Source organism: Cyprinodon tularosa, unplaced genomic scaffold, assembly GCF_016077235.1.
Source record: "Cyprinodon tularosa strain WSP-4 unplaced genomic scaffold, ASM1607723v1 ctg30, whole genome shotgun sequence".
Taxonomy (NCBI): domain Eukaryota; kingdom Metazoa; phylum Chordata; class Actinopteri; order Cyprinodontiformes; family Cyprinodontidae; genus Cyprinodon; species Cyprinodon tularosa.
Genome location: NW_024039008.1, coordinates 5,609,419 through 5,617,531, shown reverse-complemented (window position 1 = coordinate 5,617,531; position 8,113 = coordinate 5,609,419).

Below are 8,113 nucleotides of genomic sequence, written 5' to 3'. Positions count from 1 at the left end.
AAGCAATTTGTCCAAATAAAGGTTAAAATCTTTTATTAGCAATAGAAAATCATTACTGCATATTAAGTAACCAGCAACCAGACTTTTGCTCAGTTTTTCTGAAGATGTTTGATGATGTTTCGACGCATATCCAGGGGTGTTTGTCATTTCTGTTTGTTTGCACCAGAGCTACAGTATCAGTTGTTGGAGCTCAGATGTATTTATGCAGTATGGAGGTCCATCACAAGCACATTCCTAGTACGATATGAAGAATTGATTTTCCTCTGATTTAAGCCTGTTTAGTGGAAATGCTAAGTAGGGATGTGAATGTCTTAAAATGTGCAAACCCTGGTGTAACCGTGCTGCTTCCTGTTTTGTTGAATCAAGGCAACAAAAAAAATCTGTGTTGCAGGGAAGCAGAGATGGACACTTTCACCCCTATGTCTCTTTTCTGACTCTTTTGGTATCCTTTTTTGTAATAAACATGCCACGATATTTAAATTCAAGTGTTTTTTTTGTTTGTTTTTTATTGGTTTTATTGTATAACTATTATCTTTTATCTGGCTGCATTAATTTTTGTCCAATTGAAAATATATTATTTTATATTATTCTACTATTACTCTGGGGTATTTTTTTACTGTCTAAATATGTTACATGTTCCCAAAATATGGCTTTTTACTTATGCCTTATTTGTGGCAAAATGAGGGCAGATAGTTTCCCATATCAAAAATCCAAAAAGTAAATGGTAAACATTTCCGATTGCATATCCTGGCCATAGGGGGCCTGATGCCTGGACCCCATGAGTGGAATTGATGTTTGTGGGTTAGGGGTCAAGTTTAGGCGTAAGGCCTGAATTGAGTTTAGGTTTGGTTAGGGTTAGGTATGAACCAGTCAAGTTTAGGTTTAGGTTTAGGGTTACCTGGAAGGCGCTACAGGCAAATGAGGATCAGGACAAACAGACTCAAAAACAGTTTTTTCCCCCAAGCCATTGCCGCCCTCAACTCCGACCTGCACTGACGGACACTTTTCACCTGTTTTGCATTATTCCCCACCCCACAATCTGTGCCAGTACTGTTTACATTTCCTTTCCTTTTAATATGGTAAATGGTAAATGGCATGTACTTATATAGCGCCTTTATTCAAGTTAGGAGACTTGACCAAAGCGCTTTACACTGCATTCATTCACCCATTCACACACACACTCACACACTGATGGTGGCAAGCTACATTGTTTTGATTTTTATTTTTTCACGGTAGCTGAAATGGAAGTCCCAAAAATCTCATTGTATCCGTTGTAGAATATGATGACAATAAAGGCTTTTTTTTAAAAACTTTTTTTAGGGTTAGGGTTATGGTTACACTGCAGAAATGAAAGGTAAGTTAATGGAAAGTCACTGCAAAAAATAGTAAGACAAGTTAGTGTGTGTGCGTGCATATTCTACAACTCTCAAATCTGATTTCCTTCTGAAGTTTTCGGAGGTTTTTTTTTTCTGTCAGGGCAAAACTCAGTTTTAAAATATAACTGAACAAAAGTTAAGGTATTCAATGCCTGTAGAGAACAAGTATTTTAATCACGCCAGTCTAAATTCAAACCCCCTTGTTCCGTAGGGTAGACACGTCAAAGGAGATAGATAGCAATGCATAAATTCTGATCGATGTGATAGGCATTAAAGCTTCAAGGTAAAAGTTTGACACTAAATCCCGGACAGTACGCCTTGGCATAAAGATAAGGTGCAGCACATAGAACCTGTCTTTGCCGTGTCACGTGTATGTTAATTTTTTATTGAGATTCCCTATGGTAAAAATTATGATGTTATGAGTAATGAGCATTTAGTCCACAACATCTACAAGTTCCTGCAGTAAGGGACACCCCATTTCTGAAGCTTTTCTTGTGTCTGGTTTCAGCTGAAATTTGCGACAAACTGAGGATAACTTCAAGAAATCCTGCTATCAAAAAGAATTAGGCTCACAGAGAAACTTGCAGTATAAACATGATTTTTGATAATGGCTATTCAGCTTTCTGGAACTGAAATACAAAAAGTATTAACTCTAAACAAATAGTTTTTATATACCATCTGGTGTCTGTTTATTTCTAGCTTTAAACACCATTTGTGAGGTTTGAACTTCTACCAGATCAGACATTTTAAGCAAGCAGGACTGAATGATTAATAGATTAGTATGGTCATGATAGCCAGATTTATGATAAATATCAAAATCTCCTCAATACAACGTGGGCTACATTAATAATTGGCAGTACTTTTGGGGAAAGTCTGGTCTGATTCGGAGAGATGGCATCCATCCCACTTTGGATGGTGCAGCTCTTCTTTCTAGGAATCTGGCCAAATTTATTAGGGTGAAAACCAGGAAGCAGAGTCATAGTTTAACACACATCTCTGCAGCTTCTCTGCTTTTACCCACTCTTTACTCCATCCAGACATTGTCTTGCCTACGACCAAAATCTAATAAATTAGCAAAGATTCCTAAAGGAGTAAACCAATTAAATGTTGTCTGTTTACCATAAGATCTCTTTTCTCAAAAAGTCTGCTAGGTAATGACTTGATTTGTGATAATCACATTGATTTATGTTACCTTACAGAACCTTGGCTGCAGCAAGAGGATTATTTGAGCATAAATAAGGCAACTCCTTCTAGTTATTTAAATTTTCACGTACCCAGATGTTCTGGACGAGGAGGAGGAGTAGCAACAATCTTTCAGTCTGACTTACTGATTATTCCAATGGCAGTTAATAATTACAACTCTTTTGAACATTTAACCCTTAGTTTTCCTCATCCAAATTGCAAACCATGAAAACCTCTTCGTTTTGTAACTTTGTATCGTCCACCAGGTCCTTACTCTGAATTTTTATATACGTTTTCAGAGTTCCTTTCTGATTTGGTATTAAATACTGACAGGGTCATCCTAGTGGGGGATTTTAACATCCATGCTGACATTGAAGGTGATAGCTAAATAGCAGCCTTTAATGCTATCTTAGACACTATTGGCTTTGTTCAAAATATGAATGGTCCCACACATTCTCATCTTCATACTTTGGATCTTGTGCTGACATATGGCATAGAATTTGAAGAAATAAAGGTATTTCCTCACAGCCCTGTCCTCTCTGACCTTAAGGATTACTTTAACAGAGTTATCCTCCCCCAAAAGAAGGTTTCACTTTAGCAGATAGTGCAGTTATAAATTTTAAAGAATCTGTGTCACTTTCTCCTCTGTGTCGAGCAGAGCTGCGGAGTGTAAAAGCTTAGTTTATTCCTTTTCACAGGTTGATGATTTTGTTGATGGGATTACTAGTTCTCTGCATACTGCCTTAGACAACGCAGCCCCTTTGAAAATGAAAACCTTTAGAAATAGAATGCTGGCTCCTTGGTTTAATGCAGAGCTGTGCAGTTTCCTAGCCAAATTTTTCCTAGCAAAATGCTAGGAAACTGTCGAGAAAATCATGCTTCACAGACCTACGGAATCCTAGCTAGTCTGGAAAAATACTTTACTGCTGTATAGGAGGACCCTTTGCAAAGCAAGAGCAGCATAATTCTCCTCATTCATAGATGAGAATAAGAATAGTCCTAGATATGTTTTTCACACAGTTGCCATACTTACCCAGACCCATAGCTCAGTTGAACCGTCCATTCCACCTGCTCTTAGCAGTAATGATTTTATGGTATTCTTTATAAGTAAGATTGATCTTACAAAGAAAATCATTAGCACTCCTCCATCTACGATTGGTTTATCTCTGGAAAGTGAGGCAGCATCTGAGGTAGCCATAGAATCTGAACCGAGTTAAGATTGCTTTAGTGAGCAAAACGATTGTCTTAATCTAAGCCTTCAACTTGTATGTTAGATCCAGTTCCAACCAGGTTGTTTAAGTAGGTATTCCCAGTGATCTGCTCCAGAATCTATCCCTGTTACAGGGACATGTATCAAAGGCTTTTAAGGTTGTTGTAGTTAAACCTTTGCTTAAGAACCCGTCTCTTGACCCAGAGGGCTCGGTCAATTATAGACCTATATCCACTCTTCCTTTCTTATCTAAAATTCTTGAGAAAGTAGTTGCCAAACAAGTGTACAATCACTTACACCATAATAAACTTTTTGAAGAGTTTCAGTCTGGCTTTAGAGCTCATCATAGCACTGAAACCGCTCTGGTGAAGGTTACTAATGATATTATCATTGCCTCAGATAATGGACTTCTATCTGTACTTGTCCTGTTGGATCTCAGTGCTGCATTTGATACAGTTGATCATAATATTCTTTTAGAAAGACTTGCAGTTTAGAAAAACTGCACTATATGGTTTAAATCTTATCTATCTGATCGATTTTAGTTTGTTTACATAAATGACTAATCTTCCTCATGCTCAAAGGTTACCTGTGGAGTACCACAGGGATCAGTGCTAGGACCAATTCTCTTTACTTTATACATGCTCCCAGTTGGTAGAATTATTAGACAGCATGGGATTAATTTCCACTGTTATGCTGATGATACCCAGCTATATCTGTCTATAAATCCAGATGAAGCTAACCCATTACATAGATTACAGGCATGTCTTGAAGACATAAAACCTGGATGACTCTTACTGTAACTTTCTGCTGCTGAATGCGGACAAAACAGAAGTTATAGCCTTGGACCAGATTCTATGAAAAAGAAGCTGATTAATCAGTCACTTCATTTGCATGGGATTAAACTGGATTCATATAATAAAGTAAAAAATGTTGGTGTCATTTAAATCGGGACCTGTTATTTAAATACCCTATTAAAGAATGTCCTTCTTTCATCCATGGAATATTGAAAACATTAGAAATATCCTGTCCAGGGTTGATGCTGAGAAACTAGTCCATGCATTTGTTACTTCAAGGCAGGACTATTGTAATTCTTTACTATCAGGAAGTCCACAAACTGTAGTTAAAAGCCTTCAGCTGATCCAAAATGCTGCAGCCAGAGTTCTGATGAAAATTAAAAAGAGAGATCATATCTCTCCTATCCTGGCTTCTCTTCATTGGCTTCCTGTTAAATCAAGAATAGAACAGAATTTAAAATCCTCTTTCTCACATATAAAGCCTAAAATGGCCAAGCTCCATCTGATATCAGAGATATGATTGTTCCTTATGTTCCTAACAGAGCACTTCGCTCTCAATCTGCAGGTTTACTAGTGGTTCCTAGAATTTCTAAAAGAAGAATGGGAGGCAGATCTTTTAGTTATCAGGCTCCTCTCCTGTGGAACCAACTACCAGTTTTAGTCCGTGAGGCAGACACCCTGTCTACTTTTAAGGCTAGGCTTAAAACTTGCCTTTCTAATAACTCAGGATAACTGAGCCACTCTAACTATAGAGTGGCTCAGATATCCTGAGCTATCTCTATAGTTATGCTGCTATAGGCTTACACGTCTGGAGGAAATAGGGACCCCTATTTCATCATTCTATCTCTATTCTCCCACTCTGCAGAATCTGTTCATCCAATCTCTAATGTTATGCTCTCTCTGCTTTTTCTCATAGCAGCTTTGCCTCGTATGTTCCTGTTTGGCTGAGACACCATCCTGGAGAAAAATATCAGTTGTGCTGCTGCCATTAACACCTTTGTTTGTAGATTTTTCCAGTGTAGTCCACTTATCTCTGACTGTAACTGGCTGGATGTGCTCTCTTCATCCTCTATATATATGACTTTCACCTCTAACATCTTTAAAGAGCTCTGGTCTGGGACAATCCTTAGTGATTTGCTGGCTCCCGATTTGATGATCAAACTGCATCGGCACAGAGAGATGCAATTTGCTTTGTTGAGAAGGCGTAAGAGCAGATCTGCTTTGGAACCTAATTTAAGAATTAGAAGTACTTTTTTAATAGTTGTTTGACTATCTTGTTTGTGCAGGATAAATTTTATTTTATTATTTATTAAATTTAAATTTTATTATTTCCTTGGTTTATTTCATTTCACAACTGATTCTGTATATATATATATATATATATATATATATATATATATATATATATATATATATATATACATAATACAGTAATTCTTTTTTAGGATAAGGTTGAGGATATGAATGAGTCAATACAAAAAAAACCCTTTCTTGCTATGTAATTTCAAGTTCGCTGAGATGCAGCTTTTCAAAACTTGTTTTGCTGCCTCATTCTTTGATGGCAAAAGGTTTCCCTTGAACATTTGAAAGAATACTTTTCCACTTTTGCTCTGAATGCACTGCCCTAAACTTCACCATTTAAAGCCCTTACTGAGAGCTGAGGCTATTGTTATTGCTTATTCATTTATTTTGCTGTTATATATTGCCTGACCTAGAGGAGAACAAAGCCTTGCCTTTTTGGAAAATTACATCCAAAAGGTTGTCTGTTTCAAATAATAACTTGTACTGAAGAAGGATGGACTTTGCATTGTTTTCAAATGACCTTGCAGACTCAGAGAAATAACCTACAGGCATCTTTTTACAATATGCATTTAAGCTAGGAAAAAAAAAAAACAACCTTTTCTGCAATTGAGTAAATGCAAAATACCAATATTTTTTTAAACAAAAATAATATCATATATTAGCAAGAAATGAGAATAACAGACTATAAAGTAAGGGTTATCTATAACATCAGAGAAAAATACTATTATTGAAAATGGCATTCAAAACAACCTCTCACTTTCTACTAAATTGTTAAACATGCAGTGTCAAATGTGACACTAGTCAAACCAGAAAGAAGGCAAACAAAAAAACACTCTGAAAAATGCCAAAAAAAATAATATAAAAAGGGAACGTTGTCAGAGCTTGTGCACTTATCTGGTCTCTAAGTTAAATTCTACTTAAGGCTTTTAAATGACCTTGAACAGGTTATGTTTCAATAGTTTTCATTTAAAGATTTTTGAACATTAACCTAAATATTATGTCCAGCTTGAACTAAAGTTACCTATATGTGACTGTGGACATTTACTCACTGCTGTGTCCAGCAGTAGAGGGTTTACCAGCTCACTTTTTGTTTTTTTTCTCAGGAAGTAGACATTTTTTAACCTCTTACACCCTAAGGGGGTATAAATAAATTTCTGCCTGACAAAAACACACAAAAGTAAATAAATTATAGCCTCAAAGCTATTAGATTTAAGAAGAAACTTTTGGTACGTCTGTAAAGGTAAGATGTCATGAATGGTTTTCTGGTGTCAGCACCATTGTAGCTTTGACCCTGCCTGAAATATTAGGGACAAAATACAAAATATTTTGCATTTTTTGAACCTCGCCAAAATTTTCTTTGAAATAAACATTGCAAAACACTACCAAAATATTATTTATAGCACAAAAAAGTAGTACAGACTTTCAAATCTAAATGTTGTGTAAAAATATACAAAATGTGTACTCAATCAGATGAATCATATTTATTTTAGAATGGTATTAGTGAGAAATTTCTTAGACGGAGAGGCCATTTTGGCACATTTATCCATAAATGTCACCAAACTGTGCCAAATATGTTTTTTACATCAATACTGGGGGTTTGGTAAAATTACGAGGTCATGTAGCAGCTGGACCCGCCGGTGGGTCCGTAGGGTTCAAGGGGTTAATTAGATGTAAATTACCGTCTAGTCATTTATTGTTCTGAAATTACGAATGAACCTTTTTGTCTGATTTCAGAAAAGGAGCCCCCCTGCAGGAAATCTAGCTTTTCAGACTGAACTCTAACAAGACAACAGAAGTCAGCAGGTGAAGTGATGCAAGTACCTGAGTTAATTAGGCAAATGACGTATATGGTGATTGCATGCAAACCCAGACCAAAGTAAAATTTGCCTTTGAGAAAATACTTTTGATTTTCATGTGGAAAAAACCCACATAATGCACATCGAATAGATACTGATTTTTAAGTTTTAGTGGTTGAATCTAGTAGAGCAAATTATAAACACCTTCACTGCAACTAATATGTAGTATAGTGTTTTTCTTTTTGTAAAGATATAAAAAAAAATCCCACAAAAGCAGTTCAAATATCTTCTGCAATCTACACATGTGAACAAAATAATTGGTACCGGTACCCCTCAGTTAACGAAAGCAAAACCCGCTAAAGGTCACATAATTAACATGAATCAGACAAAAGTAATGATAAATAGAAATTCATAAATTAATGCCAGACATTGCTTTTCAACCATGCTGAACCA